Below are 22,696 nucleotides of genomic sequence, written 5' to 3'. Positions count from 1 at the left end.
GGGCCCGTGAGCCGTGGCCGCTGAGCCTGCGCGTCCGGAGCCTGTGCTCCGCAACGGGAGAGGCCACAACAGTGAGAGGCCCGCGTACCGCAAAAAACAAACAAACAAAAACAAACAAAAAAACCCGCAATAGACTAGATTGATAATCTATACGGGATGACTGTTATTTTCTGCAAGTAAAGTGACTTAATCATTTTTATCCTGGTGTGACGGACTGTATGTTTATGTTTCCCTCCAATTTCGTATGTTAAATCCCTAACTAATACTCTTGTAATGGTGTTTGGAGGTGAGGCCTTTGGGGAATAATTGAGTTATAAATGTGGAGCCCTACTGATGGGATTAGTGCCCTGATAAGAAGAGACGTGAGAGAGCTTGCTTCTCCCCTGTGAGGATACAAGGAAAAGACAAACCAAGAAGCGGACAATCAAGAACAAAATCTGCGACCACCTTAGTCTTGGACTTCCCAGCTTCTAGAATTGTAAGAAATAAGTGTTTGTTGTTTAAGCCACATAGTTTATGGTAATTTGTTATAGCGGTCCAAGAAAATGAAGACATCTGGTAACTTATAAAAGTTTACCTCTCAAAAACTCTTTAGGATTAAAAACCGTTAAAATAATAAATAAATTCAAAAGAAATTCTCAGACATTATATACCATTAAATTCTATTTGAGGGCTTCCCTGGTGGCGTAGTGGTTGAGAGTCCGCCTGCCGATGCAGGGGACACGGGTTCGTGCCCTGGTCCGGGAAGATCCCACATACTGTGGAGCGGCTGGGCCCATGAGCCATGGCCGCTGAGCCTGCACGTCCGGAGCCTGTGCTCCGCAATGGGAGAGGCCACAGCAGTGAGAGGCCCGTGTACCGCAAAAAAAAAAAAAAAAAAAAAAAAAAATTCTATTTGAAACTTTGGTTAAAAGGTACCAGGACCTGTATCAGTTTCTTCTGACTGTGGCAAGAAATTCCCACAAAGGTAGGGACTTCGAAACAATAGAAATGTATTCTTTCACAGTTCTGAAGGTCAGAAGTCCAAAACCAGTATGACTAGATGAAATCAAGGTGCTAGCGGGGCTGCTCTCCTATCAGTGTCTAGGGAAGAATGCATTCCTTGCCTGTTCTAACCTTCTAATGCCTGCCATAATGCTTTGTCTTGTGGCCACATTATTCCAGTCTTAAAGGCTGGCATCGTCAAATTTCTCACTCCTCCTTAACATGCTTTCCCCTCTGTGTTTCAAATCTCCCATATGGTTTCACTTATAAGTATACATGTTACTGCATTTCGGGCCCATTCAGATAATCCAGGATAAACTCCCCATTTAAAGATCCTTAGTAAAGACCATTTCTTGCCATATCAGGTTAACAGTCATAGGTTTCATGAATTAGGATTTGGCTATATAGTTTGTGAGTCTATTTTTTAATCTACTACTGATTACCTTATAAATTTCCTTCCTATCCCCTTCTATAGAAGAGAAAAAAATATTAGGATAAAACAATTTCCTCATGAGTCTATTCCACGTAAGATAGCGTATATAGTTCTGGTAACATTAGAAATATAATTCAACACAATGAAAAACTGTTTTAAAATATTGTTTAAGATAATATAGGATAGGCATAATTTTAAGTTGCTTGGAGAGACAGATGGATATTACTTAATAATATAACTTAAATAATTGATTAGTTCTTTTCCTTGTAGACTAGGATCACTGATAACCTACAATTATGTTGTGATAAACTGAATAAAATGACAGAACTGATGTTTCAGAATTATGGCTCTATAATCTTTAGAAAAAATCTTAACTAAGCAAACCTTTACAAAAAATTTAGAGGAAACACCTTATAAATTCTGAAGCATATTACATTTGTAAATTATTACTGTTGGCACAATTTATCTCTTCCGTTTGGTCAGTTTTCAAGGGACCCTGACACTAAGAAAGTAGCTAGCAATAAAATAAGAGGCGTTAGCAATAAAGGAAGAATGGGAGCTGATAATTCAGGAAATTATCACAAATAAAGGCATGAATGGTTTAGTGGGGTTTAAATTCCCACTGCTGTTAAGAGAATCCAGATCGCAGGGCATATGAACTAAAGGAACTAGAGATGAGATACTTGCATGTAAGGGGTATGTAGAAGAGTAGCCCCGCCTATGGAATGAAATTAGAAAAATCTTCTACCCACCAGTTCTGAGAAGCTACACAAATACCAGCTGCTCACCACACACCATAGATAGAAAAGATGTCATCCTTGAGAAAGCAGATGGCAAGTGTGGACCTAATGTGCATATGAAGTTCAAATTCATACGCATATATGGTTTAGTGACTCCAACCCAAAACATGAACATGAAACTCGGTATGGCAATGGTGAAACCAGTAGAGACTCAGCAGAGCAAATGCAAAACATCTTAAAGAGGTTATTTCACAATCTAAGACATTAGACTCCCATAGTAGGGGTCATGAGGGGAAGCCAGAGAAAAAGCAAAACACCATGAATGAAAGTCAGCAGAAGCAATTAAATGAAAGATTTGTTTCTTAAGAACTAGAAATAATAGAACAATCCATAAAAGACATATCATAAATATATTTAATTTCTTCTGAGTTAAAAAATAAGAAAAATTATAAGGTAAGAGCATGTCAGAACTATAACAAACAACTTGAACCAAAAAAAAAAAATATATATATATATACACACCTAGAAGCAATCTCATGAGCCATGTCTAGCTAATCCTAATACTCATTTGAAAGAGCAAAACTCAAGAAGTACACAGATTATGCTGGAAATATAAAAATAAAAAAGTTCTCCCTATCAGATACCAAAAATTATTATAAAAGAAAGAAAAAAATATTGTATTGCTACTGGCACAGATAGGGTCCAAACGATTTATTCAGTATAAGGGAAAGTTGAGAAATAATGTTATATCTATATGGAAACTTGATATAGAGAAGAGATGTCATCAAAATTAATAAGAAAAGAACAGAATATTAAATTAAATAAGTGGTGCTGGAACAATTTGCTAGGCAGATGCACAAAATGAAAGTAGATTTCCTTCATCATACAAGGCACAAAACAATTTTCAGATGTGTAGAGAAACAAAAGCTTAAAATATAAAAGAAAATACAGAATATTTTATGAAATATGAATTAAAAAGTTTAAGTGAAAATTTAAAAGCACAAATCAAAATGATACATTTGAATTAGAATTAAATCATGTATTCAAAATTAAACTTTACAAACAAAAGCAAAATCTATGGCAGGGACTGAGAAGACACTTGTAACTTATGGAGCAAAGTTTAGAGTATAGATTATATTAAGAACTTCAATAATCAATAAAAACATTACATTTACAAGGCTATAAGCTGGATATTTATATAAAATAAAAACAGGACTGCCAGTAAGCATATAAAAAGAACTTCAACTTTAGCCATTATCAGGAAGATGCAAAATAAACAGCAATGGCATATTATTTCATAGTTAATTAGACTAGCAAAAAGAAAAAAAGTTAAATATAAAGCCTGAAATTATTAATAATTTCAAGGGAATGAAGTGATAGAAACTTTCATATAGAGTTGGAAGTGATCACTAACACAACTGCTTGGAAGAATAATTTGGCAATATCTGGTAAAGGTGAAAATGCTGGTAACCTTTGCCCCAGCAATTCCACTCCTGTATGTACATACTAGACTAATTCTTGCACATGTGCACAAAAATGTTTGCACAAGAATGTTTGGTGCAACTTTGTTCAAATTCTTAAGGCAATTAGTATTTTTGAAACCTCTTGATTCATAACAAAGGCAAATAGAACTAAATGCCTTATATAACTATTTCAACTGAACTTAATTATGAAACATTTTTACTTATAATTTATTGGAAACTATTTAAACTATTTTTGATATCTGTATGTTCACATGTATGTATAATTGTAGGTTTGGGAGTTTGTGTACATGTGTGTTAAGTATATACGATATCAGATAAGAAGGATAAAGGTTTACTTTATTATGTTGTAATCATAGTTAAGAATATCATACCTACCTTATTCAAGAACAATCACAAAAACAAATCAGATTTATGTATTACTAAGTTGAGTTACGAATACATAAACACTTGAAAACACAGTGGGCCAGCACCATGAACTCTTTTTTTTTTTTTAACATCTTTATTGGGGTATAATTGCTTTACAATGGTGTGTTAGTTTCTGCTTTATAACAAAGTGAATCAGTTATACATATACATATCTTCCCATATCTCTTCCCTCTTGCATCTCCCTCCCTCCCATCCTCCCTATCCCACCCCTCCAGGTGGTCACAAAGCACCGAGCTGATCTCCCTGTGCTATGCGGCTGCTTCCCAGTAGCTATCTACCTTACATTTGGTAGTGTATATATGTCCATGTCTCTCTCTCGCTTTGTCACAGCTCACCCTTCCCCCTCCCCATATCCTCAAGTCCATTCTCCAGTAGGTCTGAGCACCATGAACTTTAATAAAAGAGGATAACACTAGAGTCAGGAGAAATATCATACTTAGCTAAAGCTCTTAGGTGACAAAGCAGTAAGACCAGACACACATTTTACCAGTAAAGAGAGTATATTAAATAATTAGATAAACTCTCTTGTATTCTTCTGCCTGCTTCTGGCATAAAAATAAATCCCCTTGTAATTAGCTAACGTACTTCACTGTGGGGTAGTGGTAAAGATGTACAGCAATGAAAATAAATGACACTAGAAAGACATAGGCTGAGGGAAGTGTCAAAAAGCAAACAAACAAAACAGATAGTATAATAGTTGTGCTTCAACAAGACACAGGGCATTAGTTCAGCATAAGCACAGTCTGCAAGAACAGTTCATGAAACCATTTTAGCTAAGGTAAGAAAACCCAGGACTAATACTAGCTGAGGACAAGTAGTTATCAAAAATTGGGTAAAGGGACTCACTGCAAAAACTGCAACTTTGAAGTAGATCTTGGAAGATTAATAGCAATTTTCCAAGGAGAGAAAATATGAGAAGGGTTTCAGAAGGAAGGAATAATGTGGTCACAAGTGGAGAGGTCACTGGGATCTGAGGATCAGTGCACCTTTGGGACGGCCTCAAAATAGAGTAACTTGTTGAAATATTACAAAAGTGGTGGCCAACAAAGCCAAGTCAAAAAAAAAAAAAAAAAAGGCTCTGGGTGCTTAGGCTCAGTGGCCATGGCTCACGGGCCCAGCCGCTCCGCGGCGTGTGGGATCTTCCCGGACCGGGGCATGAAGCCACGTCCCCTGCGTAGGCAAGCGGACTCTCAACCACTGCGCCACCAGGGAAGCCCTCTTCGGTTTATTTTTAACCCTGATCTAGCCACGGTACTGCAGTACAGTAATTCATTATTTCCTTGTCTCTACTCTCTCCTTCCTTGTCTTTTGTTTCTCTATTTACATTTTACCAGAATCTAAGTCAACACGATTCTTTCCTCTTCCATCAACCAAGCATCTAGCTACTGAGGGAGAAAATATCTCACAGTTTTATAGATTCATGCCAGTACAGATGCCTGGCCTCCAACCTGAACTGGGCCCTCCATGCTTCCAAGCCTATTTTTCATGGATTTTTTAAATCAACTTTCATGATCATTCCCACAGCAACTCTCTGTAGAGCTACCCCTAGGGTGTTCAGGGCCTTGAGAGGTATTTTTGTGGGCTTCTGTCTATATAAACAATTTTTTAAAAATCTGTTCTATAAAATCTATGGGCTCATCTGAGGTATGGTGACATATTGATAAAGATTAACAATGAGAGTACAAATGAGGTATTAATGTATTTTTTTTTTTTTTTACTGCCCAAACAGTGCATGTTAACATTATTCTTAGTGTTCAGGGACCTCCTCTACCTTTTCAGGTTCAGGAACCATCTTGGTGTCCTTTGCCGTCAAATGCATCATTACTGGCTAATTTTATATGCTTCCCCACCAGAAAAAGGTAGCAGCAGTATTATTATTCACAATGACTCTTCGGAGTCTGTTTATATGGAAACAATCTGATCTTTTGACTCTGCAGCTCCCTAATGCCACTTACTAATGAAGTTTATATCATTACTCATCCATCGTACTGTCCGTGAATATTGGCTTTCAGTGACTCTCTCAAAGCTTGTGTCTAGGTTTTGATAATGACAACGAATGCAATTCTTTCTTAGATTAAGTAGAAAAATGGGAAAGATTATTTTTTTCTGAGACATATTAAATTTGCTATTTGGAATTTTATAGCATAAATGTAGAACAATACAGCTTCCAACCATGTTCTTCTTGCACTAGTCACCATAATCCTTAAATTCCTAGAGTGTGGTCAAATGCGTTGGCCTCTCCTTGAACCTCCATTCTCCCACTGGATGAAACAGTGGGCAAAGGACATAGCAGAGCAAGAGGAACAGTCCACTGGCACAAGAAATGCTTGTCCTTTGTTCAACACAGCCTAAGACTAACCCAGGGTAGCACGTGTCATCACACTGATCGAAAACTAGAGAAAGCAGAATAATCACAGTAACTAGCATGATGGCTAGTTGTCATTACTGAGCAACGGTCTTTAGGAAGCCCACCGAGAGAGGCTCAGTCAACGCTAGAGGACTTCCTGACATGAGGTCTGGACCTTGCCTAGCACTGGTAACCTTCCTGGGTGCCAGTGTCCAGGGGCACACTCCTCCAAGATGGCTTTGCCAGTGTCAGGTATTCCAAGCCACCAGAGGGAGGCAGAAGATTTTGCAATAGACACTTTGGTGACAGGAACACAGGTGGGACAAGATCTGCTGTGCCCTGTCCTGACATACTGTCATTGTTGGCTGGTTTCAGGCATTGGAGGAGGGCCCCTTGAGGTATAGGGCTAAGAGCAGGGCCCTCCTTGCCCAAAAGTAAGGGCGGTACTGCTCAATTCAATCTATTTGTGTTTTCTTTTAAGAACCTATATCTTCATCATCACAATTTTTACTCTCTAGAGATCATGTCAATTTCTACTTTAGTTTGAACACTGAAGATATAAAGTGGAATTCTTTCATATTCAACTTGTAAACATTCACCTCCAACTTAGAGACTTCTCCACATCCATATTCATCTTCAATTTCCTCCATCAACCTTTCATGACTGTGCACTTGGAGTTAGGATGGCAGAGTGTCTCAAAGCAGTGTCTAACGTTACATAGAGCAGCCATTTTACTGTATAGCTCGAACATCATTTTCCTTATCTATGAAATGGACATATCATGCAGTTCATTAAGTTGTGGTGAGGTTTAAATACACTATAATAACGTTTGTAAATTACAGTGTCTGGAATATAGAACGTCCAATACATTATAGAGGTCGTATATTTGTTCTTATACAATAATAGGCATGCATTTTTTTTCTTTTCTGATTTAAGAAATTTAAAATTTTTGCTTTGTTAAAGTTTACCTTCCATGATGAGAAAGAGATAAAACCAAAGAAAATTAAATTACACTTTACCTGTGAGGTTTCAGAGCAAAGACATGGATAGAGATGATGTTATTTTTTCTTTACTTAATTACATAACGATTTATTTGTATTTATCTATATAAGTCTATCTAGTTGCAGTGATGTGATGGAAACTTGACATTTCCGTAAGGCAGAAACTGGAACTTTATAATTCTATAGTTGAACAGGTTCAGATAAATATACATGTAGCAATGAAACAGGTTTTACTCTTTAGAATGCTTCATTATACAAAAGGACATCCATTATAAGGAATCCATGAAATAAGTTAGATCCTAGTTTTACTTCAAGAACAATTATGGAGGTGCCATTAAAACCAGTTTACACGGCAGGGGGTGAATACTTGTTTGAATAACGCAGTCATGTGGTTTCACTTATCCAAAGTGGCTTTAAGCATAGAAAGAAATATGGAGTCATAGTTATTGCAGCATGAGATAGAAAGAGACTTTGTACAGAGTGTGTAGGAGCTCAGTACACTAGGGTTTTAATTAACGACATCAATTGAAGTGTAAGTAAAATGTAACCCTTCAGTGATCCTAATATTTAGCGAAAAGGAACTTTTAGTCAATGTTTTAGAAAGACGACGTAGTTATTTGTACATTACTCGTGTGACTAAGATATATACTGTAGTGAAATACCTGGCAGCTAGACATGAATTAGATTAAGAGGACCACTCGTTTTATTATACGTACACCTAAATATATTGCACTTAGTTTGGGTTAATTACTTATTGTATAGCTCTGCTGTCTACCTTTAGATGCTCTGTTGCATTATTTGTGGGACAAGCAAACAAGCTTGCTTTCTTATCCCTTCTCTTTCTCGCTAAAGCATATTCTTTTTAATTGTTCTTTATCTAGGGAGGAGGTGGGAAGACGAAAGGAGATCATGTGTTTTACGTTCCTAGTATGCTTCTGGTAACATAGAGCTCATTAAAAAGAAAAATCCCTATAGGAACATATTTCGTTTCTACTTTTATCAATTAGCATTTTGAACTTTATCTGTGTTTGCAACTTAATGGGCGATTGAATTGGGGAAGCTGAATCTTTGATAGACATTAATATTTTATTCTTTTAATATTTAATGATATTTTATCTTAGTAATATATATTAATTGCATTTCTAAACTCATCTTTTTTGCTGGTCCCTTGGAAGTCCTGAAGTTTGCGTATACAATGTTTAACATTTTGTTCTTTGAATGTGATAAGTAAAATGTAAATAGGAGAATATTAAAATTTTGGAGCCCGTATTTATGGTCAAGTCTTTGACAAACAGTGTAGAAAGGACATGTAACATTTATCCTCAATCAACTTCCAGGTAAAAGGGAAACCTAATTTATTTTATAGCACACTACAAAGTGAGGGAGATTCTTCATGAATAATATAAATGTTAACTATGGCAATGGTGACCTAGAACATCCTGGCACTATTTTACTAGCAATATTAGCTGGTCACCGAAAGCAGGGGTCAGTCAACTTTTCTGTAAAGAGCAGATGTTAAATATTTTAGGATTCACAGGCCATATGGTCTCTGTCACAACTGTCACAATATGAGACTCATTTGTATGATGCACTAATCAAAATCTAAGCCCATAAGACACAACCAAATTGATTGTCCTTCTTCTTGCAAAGAAAGACAACATTTATAGTCCAATATTGCCTATTAGTCACAATTAGCAATAATTAATGTGGTGTGCCCTTAAGTGCATCAGGAAAGTACTACATTTCTCAAACGACTCCTGCTATCAACTACCTTAGACAAGAAAGCTCTCACAATGAGACAGCCATTGCTTTCAAATTAGGAAGGGACACAATTACCATTTGAAAATGAGTAAGTGTTAGATAAGGACTGTGGTTGGTAGGTCCTTTATGCACATTACTATGTGGTAATAAAACAACCACACGAGAAAAGAAGTAGTATCCCCAGGTTATAGATTAAGTACTTGAAGCTTGGCATGAATATATAAACTGACCAAGGTCACACTGGTGGTAAATTAAACTGGAGCACCAAATATCGATTTCAAATCTGTCCAACTCAAAAGCCCATGCTCTGTTTTTACATACTACTCAACTGTGTGTGCTGTCTGCCTCAGCTCTGGCTTATTTAAGATTGGCTTGGGAAAATTACTTGCTATTTACAGCTGCTGCAAATTTCACTGAGCCCTCATCCTGGTCGGCTTTCTTTATTTCATTTCTGCTGTCCTCCAAATTCAGATTTTCTCCATCCCCTTCTTCGACTCAGCAGTGAAGCTGCCTTTTTTCATTGAACTGCAAGACCATCTTACAGGAGATCCTCTAACTTCAGTACTACTTACTCCTAGTAGCTTTGAAGTGTTTTTTTTACCTCCTTTTGCTCCTTTCTCCAAAAATAGTGTCCTTGCTACTTCCCTAAATTAGCCTAAGCAACCTTCCTGAGTCTATCTTTCCCCACCAGAATCATGCTTCAGGTATGTCTTCGTTTCTTCCAGTCTGCTGGTTTCTAACCCTCAGCGTACAAACATGCATGGACCTCTTCTAGCCTGACCTTAATGCCCCGATCCCTCAAATATTTTTCCATTGCTCCCCATTTATTTCACTGCAGAACTCTGAAAAAAGTCTATGCCTTGAGCAACTTTGCCACCCACTCATAAACCTTATCCCTGGGTACTCTAGGCAAACTTACTCGCTGAAATGGACCACTCCAGGGTTCCCTGCCATTCTTGAGAAAACCCCTCCTGATTGGCCTTAGAGCTAGGTATCAGGATCTCTCAGTGACAATCCGTGGTGTTAATCTCCCTCCTGACTTTGAAAACTCTTTCTTTGATTGTCTTTTTCTTTGTTCTTTCCTTCAGTGACTGCCTTCTTTTAACTTCTGCTTTCCTTAAAGAAAGTGCCAGTGCTGAATTGATGGCATATTTGTTCCCTCTTCATACACTTCTCCATGAGAATTTCAACTACTTTCACATACTGAAATACTATTCTACACAGATTCTATATCTATAGCTGCTCTATAAGCTCCAGATTCTTTTCCTTCCATTTTCTACAGACTGTCTGATACCTCTCCATGAATATATCACTAACTAACCATTAAAATGTAATATGGCCTAAAACAAACTCACCCCACGTACATCCATGCAAGAAAACAATCTTTCTTTGTCATCTATGGCTCAAATTGCAAAGTTGTCTTGAACTATTCCTCTTATTCACTCTCTCTCTCTCATAGTTTATTTCCCCAGATATAAAAATTTTCATGTTCTACCAGCAATATCATTTATATTCAATGCCCTCTTTCCTGTCCTATCACTGCTGCAGATCAGTATTCATACTTCTTCATTTTATTACTTGCTTTATAACTTTATAACTCCTAACTTCGTGCACCACTTCAAGCCTTCAGCTGATTAGATGAGGCCCACACACGTTAGGGAGGGCAATCTGCTTTATTCAATCTACAGATTCAAATGTTAATTTCATCCAGAAACTCCCTCACAGACAGGCTCTGAACAATATTTGACCCAATACCGTCACACTCCTGGGCCTAGTCAAGTTGACAAATAAAATTAATCATCACAGTTTCCTTTTCACCAGGGAAAGACATTAGAGACATTGGCCATCTTTACCCAGTGCCAGCAGCCACTGGCAACAGGGAGAAAAATTCCCCTCTCCACTTTACTGCAAAAAGATCATTCTATTCTAGGATCAGAGGTCAGCAAGAAAGGACTCTCTGCAGACCCATAGACTGCTGACGATCAAGCCTGGTCCTTGAAGAAAGTTCTGAGTAGCAGCACACTGGGATAAAACAAAATACTAAAAGACTGAAATTAAGCTGTTAGGATTCAACGTCTCCATCTACTATAATATCTGACTATGTTGATTTAGACTTTTGTCATTCCTGCTTCAAATTGTTAGCTATTATCAAGTTAAAAATGTCAGTTTTAAGTAAAATTCAAACCACCAAGAAATACCTAAGTTCCTCCTGAGAAACGGGTCTTGCAGGAATGGGATCCTTAATGAAACTGCACTTTGAAAATAACTTATCTTTATTCCAGGAAATGGAATTGTGGGAAGAGGTAATATTAAGTAAATAATTATAACATCATATATATTTTTCATTTTGTCCTAATTTTGCTTTTTCATATATTTAACTTCCACATTAACCTAGATGACTTTTATATGGACTCATTTGAAAGAAAAGACAAGAAGTTATCCTTAAAGTCCATTAAAATATATTGGCTTCAGATGTTTTTAGAAGGGCAGAGTTTAAAGATGTCTAACATTTTGCTAAAAGCATAGAAGTATTCTTTCTTTGAAGAAACCTGACCCAATAGAAATACCTGCCTCATTAAAATGCTCAGTTTGCTAAGTTTGAACTTTAAAGTGCAATTTCTTTTCGAGTGAAAAAAATGGCTATTTTTAACGGTTTAAATTGAACTTTTCCAAAAATGACAGAACGGATTTCTTAAACCATCTTAAACTAACAGTCATGAAAACAATAATACCCTTTAAAATTCAAAGTTTTATCACCAGCAACAAAAAACTTTGGGATAGCTATATCTTTTTAATAACATTTGTACTTATGCAAATAAAATAGTAAATGGCTCCTTTCAAATTTTTAATTATTCTCTGTGTTAATCTATAGTTATACTAATTATTAAATTATCAAAGCAATTTTTATATTTTTTTATTTCTGAACAGGTGCTATAAATCTCAGCTAAATTTTTTTGAAAATTATATGCCTTACTAGAGAACTTTAATATTTCTTCTGGAGTCTTTTTTACATGTATTGTTGACACATTCATCTCATAAATGTTTTTGTGTATGTGTGCACTTTTGTGCTTTGGAAGCTTTTTCCCCAAATTCTGATTCCCGTCTTTACCTTCTTCTGTTGCCCACATTTCACCTTCAGAAGAACTGAACATAATGTGCTAAAGACAAATAGTGCGATTCAGTTTCATTTTCTTGTCTAATCACAAAATGCTCCATACAATCATTTTTGGAAAGTGAGGCTTTTTAGCTGGGGGAGGATGGATGAGAGTTATAGATGCAGTAATGCCATCTTAGTGTTTATCTCTTCTTTAATTCTTTTCACTGTCTTTCATCTTACCTTCCTATAATCAAATGATACATTAGAAACAGCCTAGAAAATGACAAAATGGAGGATAAATGAATTATGCTATTTTTAAATATTTTGAAAGTCTGATGTAGCCATCACATTCATTAACCTGATCTGCTGAATATATGCCCTGTAATCTTTGGTGTATTCATCTGTGAAGCATGGGATGTACCTGGTGAGGGGTGGGTTGAATATCACCTTATATTTAGAATATTATATATTCTAATGTATAACATATTGTGTAAAATATTATTACAGTTATAGTCATATTTTTTATAAAAATAATTATACCTATTATCTTGAGTTTCTAATAGTAATACTATAAAATGCAAATACAAATGAAAGTAACAGCCCATATAAATCAACATGGAGAGTGATAGGTCCAACAACCAACATGTCAAATGGGGATAGTCTTCATTTTTTTAAATTTCTTAATTACCTAAAATAAAATAACACTGTAAGTACAGGCAGGTGTAAAGTTCTATAAAAGTAACAATTTGTTTTAACTTTAAGAAAACTTTTCAGTTATCTTCTAAATTTTCTGCCCGAAAGAAATACTCAGAGATTTAAATATGAGAGCTAACCCTAATAGTATAAACACATGTTTATTTCTACTCCTTCCTGAAAAACCAGTAAGATGAATGTTATACAAAAACATACACCTCCAAAGTTATAAAGAACGGAAGAGAAAACAGTAAACATATGGCATACTAGAGAGTGGATGGGACAGTGATATAGAAAATAGAAGACAAAAATAATACTGAGTTTGCAGGTACAGATGCCAAGAGGAATTCCAATTCACGCCAAAGAATCTAGAAAAGATTCAGAAAGGAAGGCAAGTGGTACCTTTGAATGTGAGAAGACACATAAGTATAAAAATAGAAAGACTGGCTAAAGTCTCCTTTATGAGAAGCAACTAGACCCCAAATTCCCTCTGAGCTCCTGTGCAGCCAGGAAACAGCTCCTCCCTCATCATGACTGACATCGTGAGGTTACACCTAGAGACTTTGCCACAGAGGGTCTGTGGACTCCGGGCTACCAGGTAGGCCTGAGGATGAGAATGCCATGCTGAGAGGGGGTTAGTCAGTACTATGAAATGTGGAAACGGGTCAATATCTCAGGTACTATTAGGGGCAAATGACATGGAGCTGCACAATAGGTCCAAATAAGAAACAGAAAATAAGAGAAACAAGAGAGAAAACATTAACCGTGATGGGCTCAAACATATCTGCGAGGCTTCCTGATGCCCCACTCGGGCACAGTCACATGTGGCCCTGCTGTAACTGGCTTACACTGCTTGTACCTTCTCAAAGCATCTTTATTCATACTGAGAGGATTTTACCTGGAAGACTATGACACATGTAGGAAGGGAGCTAAGGTCTGATTTCTCTGATTTGCTTTGGTATAGACAATTCTGAAGGTTAAATGATAGATATCTCATACTGTGTCCTTATCCAATAGTTTCAGAGTTCATAATAAGAAAAATTCAGCAATTTATGAAAAATCTGTTTTCAATCAATGTAGGATATACCAGATTTTTTTTTAAACACAGGTCTCGCAGAGCTCAAAAATAACTTATTCAAGCTCTAATTCTGCTAATTTAAACTTCTGCTGAATTAAGACTTGATTTAACTTCACCATGGGGAAGTACAAATTTAGCTTGGACTTTTAAATCTACAGTATGCTGAGTTTTTCTTACACTTAACTTTTTTGATGACTTCCGGTTTCCAAAGTCTCAGACGTGAACTGATATTAACATGGTATAACTAAAACCTGGAACTGATCCCCAAAAGTCTTAGAATTGATGGAAATTTTAATAGTAAAGCTTAAAAACCTCTTGAAGCGTGGTTATATGACCTATTTGTAACAAATGTATAGTCAAAATTTTAGAATATCAAATAATAAACATATACACATTGCATAATGCCATTATTTCATTCAATAATAAAACTATCTAAGGCAAATGACATTAAATGAAACTACTGTAATCACAGTACAAAAATATGTAGGGCAAATCACTGTTATTTGTTGCTCTAAAGAAGCATATCCTGAAAATTCCCTCATTGAATTATCAAAGGAAATGGATGTTCCCACGTTTTGTACTCTGTCTCTCTCTTGTATTTTTCCCGAACCACCAACTATTTTTGAAATTTTTCTTTGTATACCAGTGATTCCAATTGGGGGCAGAGGTTTGCCACCCAGAGGGCATCTGACAATGTCTGAAGACATTTTGGTTGTTGCAACTTCAGGAAGGGATGCTTCTAGCATCTAATATGTAGAAGCCAGGGGTGCTGCTACACATCCTACTATTCATATGACAGCCCCCCACAAAAATTATTAATTGGGAAAAACTTCCATAGTTGTAAGGTTAAGAAAGTTTGTTCTATATCTTCTCATCTTTCTTCCAAGTCCTCTTTCCCTGTGTAATGCTACTATTGTCAAAATATATCTGTTATAACAAAAGAAACACTGTGGTTTTGAAGAGTTAAAATTCAAAGTCAGGAGGCCTTTTCTTTGTATATTTCCTGTAGACTTGTTACTTGACCTTGAATAAATCATTAAATCTATCATGACTTTTGTTTCTCCAAGTGTTAAGTTGTGTGGTTAGATTTTATCCGTGCTTTTTAGGTAAGTAATTCATTAAATAAACCTCATGTTGAAAGCCCAATAAATAAAACAGATCAAAGTATCAATATATCCCTCCCATGCTGAAATGAGGTTTGGTTAAGAATTCAAGTATAGTAGCCCCTATGGTAATTCCAAGAGTGTCTTGAGCACAGCTGAAGACTTCTGTGCTACTGGGATATTTGAAACATTTTGAGAAAGAATAAAAACTTAATAAAATCTTTGAGTTAAATATAAAGGAGTTTTAGGTGCTTGTTTGTTAGATTAATATATATATTGATATTTTCAGGTATGTATACAAATTTCAAAAATATATACATATATAAATATCTATATTTCTAATATTTGAAGTTTTAGAAGTTGTAGCCCTTGCTTTTGTGAAATGTTTTTAGAATAAATCCCATAAAATGTGCAATAAAAGTCCTTCCTTGTCTGATTCTCCTTATGCTTTAAACATGTCTAAAACCATTAAAACATGGTTTATTGTTGATTTTAACATTTCCTACAAAGCACTGAATAGATGGACATGCATATGCTCTCACACCAAGGAGTAGAATCTAGTTTGTCTAGGATACATTGCCCTGGAAGTGATGTTTTGGGACCTCTAAACAACACCTTAAGAAAAGACGCAGCCTCTACGTCCTCCTCTTGAAGACCTGCCACCATGCTATGAGAAAGTCCAAGCTAGACTACTGAACAAAGCGACACCTCATGGAGGGAAGGGAAGGGGGAAAGAGACAGACAGACACTGTGTGGAGAAGGAAAGGATTTCAGACTTGTGAGTGAAGACAGGACCCCATGAAACAGAAAACGCATACAACTGCCCCCTGTTATAATGATAAAGTTTATAAATTTCTATGTCAACTTGATTAGACTAAGCCTGGATATTTGGCTAAACATTATTTCTGAGTGTGTATGTGAGAATTTCTGGATGAGATTAGCATGTTTTTTCTTGATAGGCCAAAGTCTTAGTTTAAAAAAAAAATTTTTAACTTTATTGAGGGATAATTGAGAAATATAACTGTATACATGTATAATGTGATGATCTGATAGACATATACACTGTGGACTGATTACCAAGATCAGGATAATTAAAACATCCATCACCTTATATAGTTAACTTTCTTTTTACTTTATGTGGTGAGAATGATTTAGCACAGGTTTCCCCCAGTATCCAAAAATAAAGCATTCCTACGAAACCTTTCATAAGCCACAACAGCGCAAAGTGAAGAGGCAATTATCTTAGGACACCTCTTGCTAACAGACCACAAAATAAATCGAGATAAAGATGCTCACCGACACAGTTCCAATTTATGGCAGCTTGATGTCAAGATTCTGAGTGTACTTCGTAGGTAAGGAGTTTGGTGGTGCCGTACTTGCTGCTCTAAGTGCTATTTTTACTTTTTGACCTTTTTCCTAAAAGCAAAAAGCCTCTTCGCGTTTCTTTTGGTTAACTAAAACAAGTACTAACATAGATATTTCATAAAAGTGAAGTGATCTAAACAGAACTTTTGTAAAGTAGGGGATACATATATATAACATTGTATTATTCACTATAGTCACCATGCTGTACATTAGATTCTTAAAAGATATTCTTCTTATAATTGAAAACTTGTACCCTTTGACCGACATCACCTATAGTCTCCTCTTCCCCAGCCCCTGAATCAGTGCATTCAGTAAAGCATATTGTCTTTCTTAATATCGGTGGGCATCACCTAATCTATTGAGGGCCTAAATGGAGCGAAAGACAATGGAAGAAAGAATTCACCCCCTTTTTCCGCCTGACTGAATGAGCTGGGACATCTGTCATCTCCTGACCTCAGGCTGAGACTTATGCCACTGGCTTCCCTGTTCTTAGGCCTTCAGAATAGGACCGAAATACACCAATGGCTGTCCTGGGTCTCTAGTTTGAAGATGGCAGAACATGGGACTTCTCACTCAGCCTCCAAAATCATATAAGCCAACTCCTCATAAATAAATCTCTTAAATATAAATATAAATCCTATCAGTTCTCTTTCTTTGGACAACCCTAAGACACTTGTCCATTAAGAAATAATAAGCCAATGTTGTTTTTTAAGCCACTAACTTTTTGGGTGGTTTGTTAAAGGGCATTAGATGACTAAAACACGGTAATTAATGGTTACATAACCAAAAGATAGTGAACAGTTTTTGTTAAAAATTTACTGTTGTATAATCTAATTACCATTACAACTTTTATAATACATGTATGATTCTTTAAACTAGACCACTTTAACATTCCTATTGTATTTTTATCTATCATAAATGATATTTTTAGACTAACATTTATTAATTAAATATGTTTCAATGGGTTACCTATAGATTCAAATTATAAATATTTCTACATATCACTATTGTGTATATGAGATAAAAGGGTTTTGTAAAATAGATAGCTAGTGGGAAGCAGCCCCATAGCACAGGGAGGTCAGCTTGGTGCCTTGTGACCACCTAGAGGGGTGGGATAGGGAGGGTGGGAGGGAGACGCAAGAGGGAAGAGATATGGGGATATATGTATATGTATAGCTGACTCACTTTGTTATAAAGCAGAAACTGACACACCATTGTAAAGCAATCATACTCCAATAAAGATGTTTTTAAAAAAATACCTTAACTGTGGTATTCTAAAGTGAAACGAAACTTTTTTAAATTATAAATTGGACAGGTAAGCCTTAGTATGTTAATATGTTGTGATTCTCTAAGAGACAAATATAAACTAAGATGTTCCCAGAATTTATTTGACCACAAAACCCTTTCTTACTAAATTGCCTACGGGCACAAGAGTGACATCATTAACTGTGGGATGAGACTATGAAAATGTATATCCTTTATTCTCAAGTGGCAGATTTTTGCTTTGTGTTCACTTTGAACTTTACCCCATCACAACTCGGGGTGTCTAGATACCACGTCTGATCTTGGGTAAGCGGTCTCATCATTTTTTGTCTTAGCTTCCTTGCCTACAAAAGAAGTGATCAGGATATCTAGTTTGTATGGCTGCTATGAGGATTTTAATATAGTAAATGTAAAAAGATTAAAATAGTAATTATCATATTGCATGTGCTCCACAAATAGTAGCAATTTTTGTTGTTGTTACCTATCTTAGGCATTCTATTTGCTAGATATTGGGTATGGTACTTTTACAGGTCCTAATGTAGTTATTTACTTACTGAGAATTGTGCTAATGTGTTACGTCAGTCCATAACATACATGACTTTGATAAAGTACGGCTGTACTGATTATCTTACCTAAAACCCTATTCCTTAGAAGTTCTGTATAGTATACAAAATAACATTTGAATTTAGAAAACATGCATAGGTAAACATGTAGGGCTAAAACCACTAACCTAGTGATCAAAAATTCAATTTATTTGGGGACCATGAACTATTTTTTGTTTATTTACATTGCAGGTTAATTGTATGAACTTTAAGCTACACATTCCAATGCTTAGCTCAGCTCTGCGTCCACTTGACTGCACAAAGACCTCTCCTTGGCTTTCTTTTTTTATAATTTTCCTGATGTAAATGGCCTCTTGTGTGACCTATAGGAATAACACTGCATTTTAAAAAGAATATTCAAAATTCATTAAAAAGATTAAAGCCCTAACCCTTGGGCTTTGACCTCATCAGTGCTGACATACTGAGGGCCTTTGCTTCCAAATCCTGTGGACCAAATAAGCACCTTTTATTATGACCTTGAGACACAGACATTTTCTTAGTGTGCTGTTAATAGAAGTGAGCATTAGGGCAAGCTGAAACTTCTGGTAATGTGCACATCAAGCAAAACTTTGAAGGTAATGGGATTAAATATTGGTAAAGAAATATTCTTTATATCCAATTATCAGCTGGGTGAGAAAGTGGCTGCTCAATTGTGATGTTAAGAAAGCAACAACTAGAACTTCCCCAGCGGTCCAGTAGTTAAGACTCTGCCTTGCAATGCAGGAGGCGTGGGTCCGATCCTTTGTCGGGGAACTAAGGTCCCACATGCTGTCAGGTGCGGTCAAGAACCTTAAAAAAAGAAAGCAACCACTAAAAATGACTTGAAGAGACCACTTGAACAGGAAAAAGAAAAACTTAAATCCACTCCAGTTGATATAGGAGAAAGGTTAACTCCAAATAAAAATAGTGTGTTTATGAAATCTCAAAAGCAGTTAATATAGTGGTATTACTTCTTAAAATTTTAAGAAAAGGCTAAGAATGGTTGCTGTGTTTAGTAGTCTGCAATTTTCTAGACCAGGCGTATTACTCTGTTTGGGCTGCCATAGCAAAATACCATAAACTCAGTGGTATAAATAACAGACATTCGTTTCTCACAGATCTGGATGTTGGGAATCTCAGATCAAGGTGCCAGTATGGTTGGCTTCTAGTGAGATCTCTTTCCCAGGTTTTTCCATGCTCACCTTCTTGTTGTGTTCTCACATGGTGGAGGGAGAGAGAACTAGTTCTGTGGTGTCTTTTCTGACAAGGGCACTAATGCCATCAAACCAGGGTCCCACCCTTATGAACTGGTCTAACCCTAACTACTTATCATAGATCCCATCTCCAAATATCATTACACTGGGGGATTAGGGCTTCAACATATGAATTTATGGGGACACAAGTATTCAGTCCATAGCAGCAAGGTTTTATAACCATGGCTCTTTTATGAACTGGATGATCCATTCTTGTGGACTGCCTTGTGTATTACAGGACACTGAGCAGTATTCAATAATACAGACATCTAACACCAGGCTCATCTTTCTTACTTCCATCTCTTCGAGTTGCTGCCAGTACACTAAGCAGCATGTCCCCATGGCCATGAGGGGTTGTTATGTCAAGAGACATGAAACTCCTCCTTCCTTCACCCCACCCTGCCCCACACAGTTCATATTTGTTTTTCCTCTCTCTTGCTCACTGTCACCTCTACCTTAATCTAAAACCCTACATCTCTTCACGCTTGAATTACTGCAACACTCTCTCAGGCATTCTACTCTCTTCAGTCCTATATCACTTCCCTTGCAACTCTTTTAACATTTTTTCTCAGGGAAATTCTCTCTTCAAAAGCCCTTATCACAGATGGTGTAGTCTCTATACTACAAACTCCAAACTTTCCTGATTAGCTTTAATGCAGGGGTTCTCAACATCAGTACCACTGACATATTAGACTGGACAGCTCTTTACTGTGTGGGGCTATGATGTACATTGTGAGGTGCTAAGCAGTAGCCCTGGACTCTGACCACTAGATGCCAGCGACACCATCAGTCTCCTAGTTGTAACAACCAAAAATGTCTCTAGAGGTTGTCCCATGTCCTCAAGGGAGAAGAGGGGTGCAAAATCACACCCATTTGAGAAACTCTGGTCCAGAGCAGTACTTCTCAAACTATTTTTGTTGGAAGACCAATTTTTTTAAAAATTCCGATCTATTTGAGACTGATAACTTTATAAAAACATTTATGCAACACTGATGCTCAGTTTATGTCTAGTTCTTTCAGGTATCAAAATGTTTGAGGAGTAGCCCTTATAAATGGACATTAAAATGGAGCACCACAGATCTCTAGTCAGGAGTTGTACTAATCCATTATATAACAATGTATGCAGCAACTTTAATAATATTACAACACAGGAGTAGAGATCCATACTCAGGTCTAAGCAGAGCTTGCACACAAGATGTCAGGGAGTGAGCTCTTTAGAAAAGCTAGCAATGCTTGTGCATATTGATATTCTGTGTAATACCAGAGCACTGCCTGCTTATATATTCACACACGTATTTCTTGAATGCATGGGTGCAAGAAAAGGTCACTTAGAAGCTTTCCTCCTTAAATCTATGAAACTAGGTGACTTCAGTGCAAGATACTTTACCGAAGTGGGACCTTATTAGAGCAAAGGCTGCATCTGCATATCATCAAAAATGGTGCTGAGCACGCAGTAACTGCTCAATTAATATGTATCAAGTTAATGAGTGTCTTATTAATTTCATTTTGACCATGTTGCCAGTTAATAAATGAATGAGTGAGGGAATAAAGGACTGATGGCATACAAGATTTTCCTGAAAAGGATGGTGAAAAAGCTTCCTGTAACATGTGGCACAGCAGACAAGCTCCTTTGCTTGTCCACAAGGCTTACACCATCAAGATGATGTATTGTATGAAAATACATGTCAGAAGTTGGTGTAAATATGTGATGTTTATAAACCAAGATATGGATAAGTGGCTAAATAAATGAGGAGATGCCAACATTCAATTCCAGGGAAAGTTTGCTCATTTGTCCTTGAGGGTGTATATAAAAGTATGTATGAATGAATGAGTGGGTTGTATGCATGCAATCTGTATAGATGCCCTACTTTCCAAAGCTTCAAAGTTGCACCATTTAATCAAAGTAGCAAGGTTATAAAAACTGTATCTCTGAAACAGAACCAAATCTTGGTTTCAAATGATTTTATGGTGTCAACAACTTGATCATATTGCTTGCCTTGTAAAATGTTAAGACTGCTATCAGACTGTTTTTAATTTACTCTCTTGGCCTTGATGCACTCTAGTTCTTGTAACATTCTGTCAGCACTATTTTCCTATTGAACGTCAATGAGATGTTCTACTGTGATTTCTTCTTTTTAGGCCAGTACTCCAAGTGAACAACAAAACATGTGCATGCTGATTGACAGAGACAAAATGTTTATGTTTTTAGCATAGAGTAATTTTATATTTTAATTACCAAAATATCACACAATATAGCCTCAGGGTGAGTGTGTCCTGATATATATGTGTATACATTATACATATATAATATGTGTATATGTTATGTATACATTATGTACATAATGTATATATTATGAATGGAGAGAGAGAGAGAGGGAGAAATTCTATATCACTTCATTAATTAGTAACCTGCTACTCTGTGAAATTAAAATATGAATCCACCTACATTCAAATTCAAAGAATACATATATTGTGCAAAGCCAGGTTCACTTGTACAGCCCTGGCATCTGTTCACCACCAGTTTCAAGAAAGTAACTTAACAGAAAGACTCAAATTTTTTTCGAAAGAGAAGTGTTAATTCTGTTAAGCAAAATTATCATACGATGAGTGACACATCAGTTATGTATGGATATATGCACATGTGTTTAGATATATAGCAATTATTTTCAAAGTTTTAATTAATTACCCACACCTGTGCCTCATGATGTGCAGTCTCGATATTTTAAATATTTCTCAGTTGAGATGTAAAAATGATCTCACACTTACTGGTATGATTATCTTGGTAAGGGAGAAGAGATGCTCAGTCTCTTGGTCTCCAAGACAAGTCATTTGTTTGCTGGTATTTAGGTTTGTATTTTTAGAAGTGACTAATAAGTCCTGGATAAAAGCCATTTCTGCCAGGAGGATTAATTTTGGCTCTCATGCCCACTAAGCCATCAAATGTCCCACCTCTTGCTGTGAGAAGCCAATGGTGTCAGACACTTGAGTGACACTTCCCCTGTCAAAGCCTCATAAAGTTCCACCTGGACATGCAGCTGCTGCGGGGCTTTGGCAGTTTGCCAAACACTCTTCAGTTCACGCTCTTGC

Source organism: Leucopleurus acutus (assembly GCF_964270905.1).
Source record: "Leucopleurus acutus genome assembly, chromosome: 3".
NCBI classification, from domain to species: domain Eukaryota; kingdom Metazoa; phylum Chordata; class Mammalia; order Artiodactyla; family Delphinidae; genus Leucopleurus; species Leucopleurus acutus.
The sequence above is the reverse complement of the archived record's forward strand: the minus strand, read 5'-3'. Positions refer to the sequence as shown.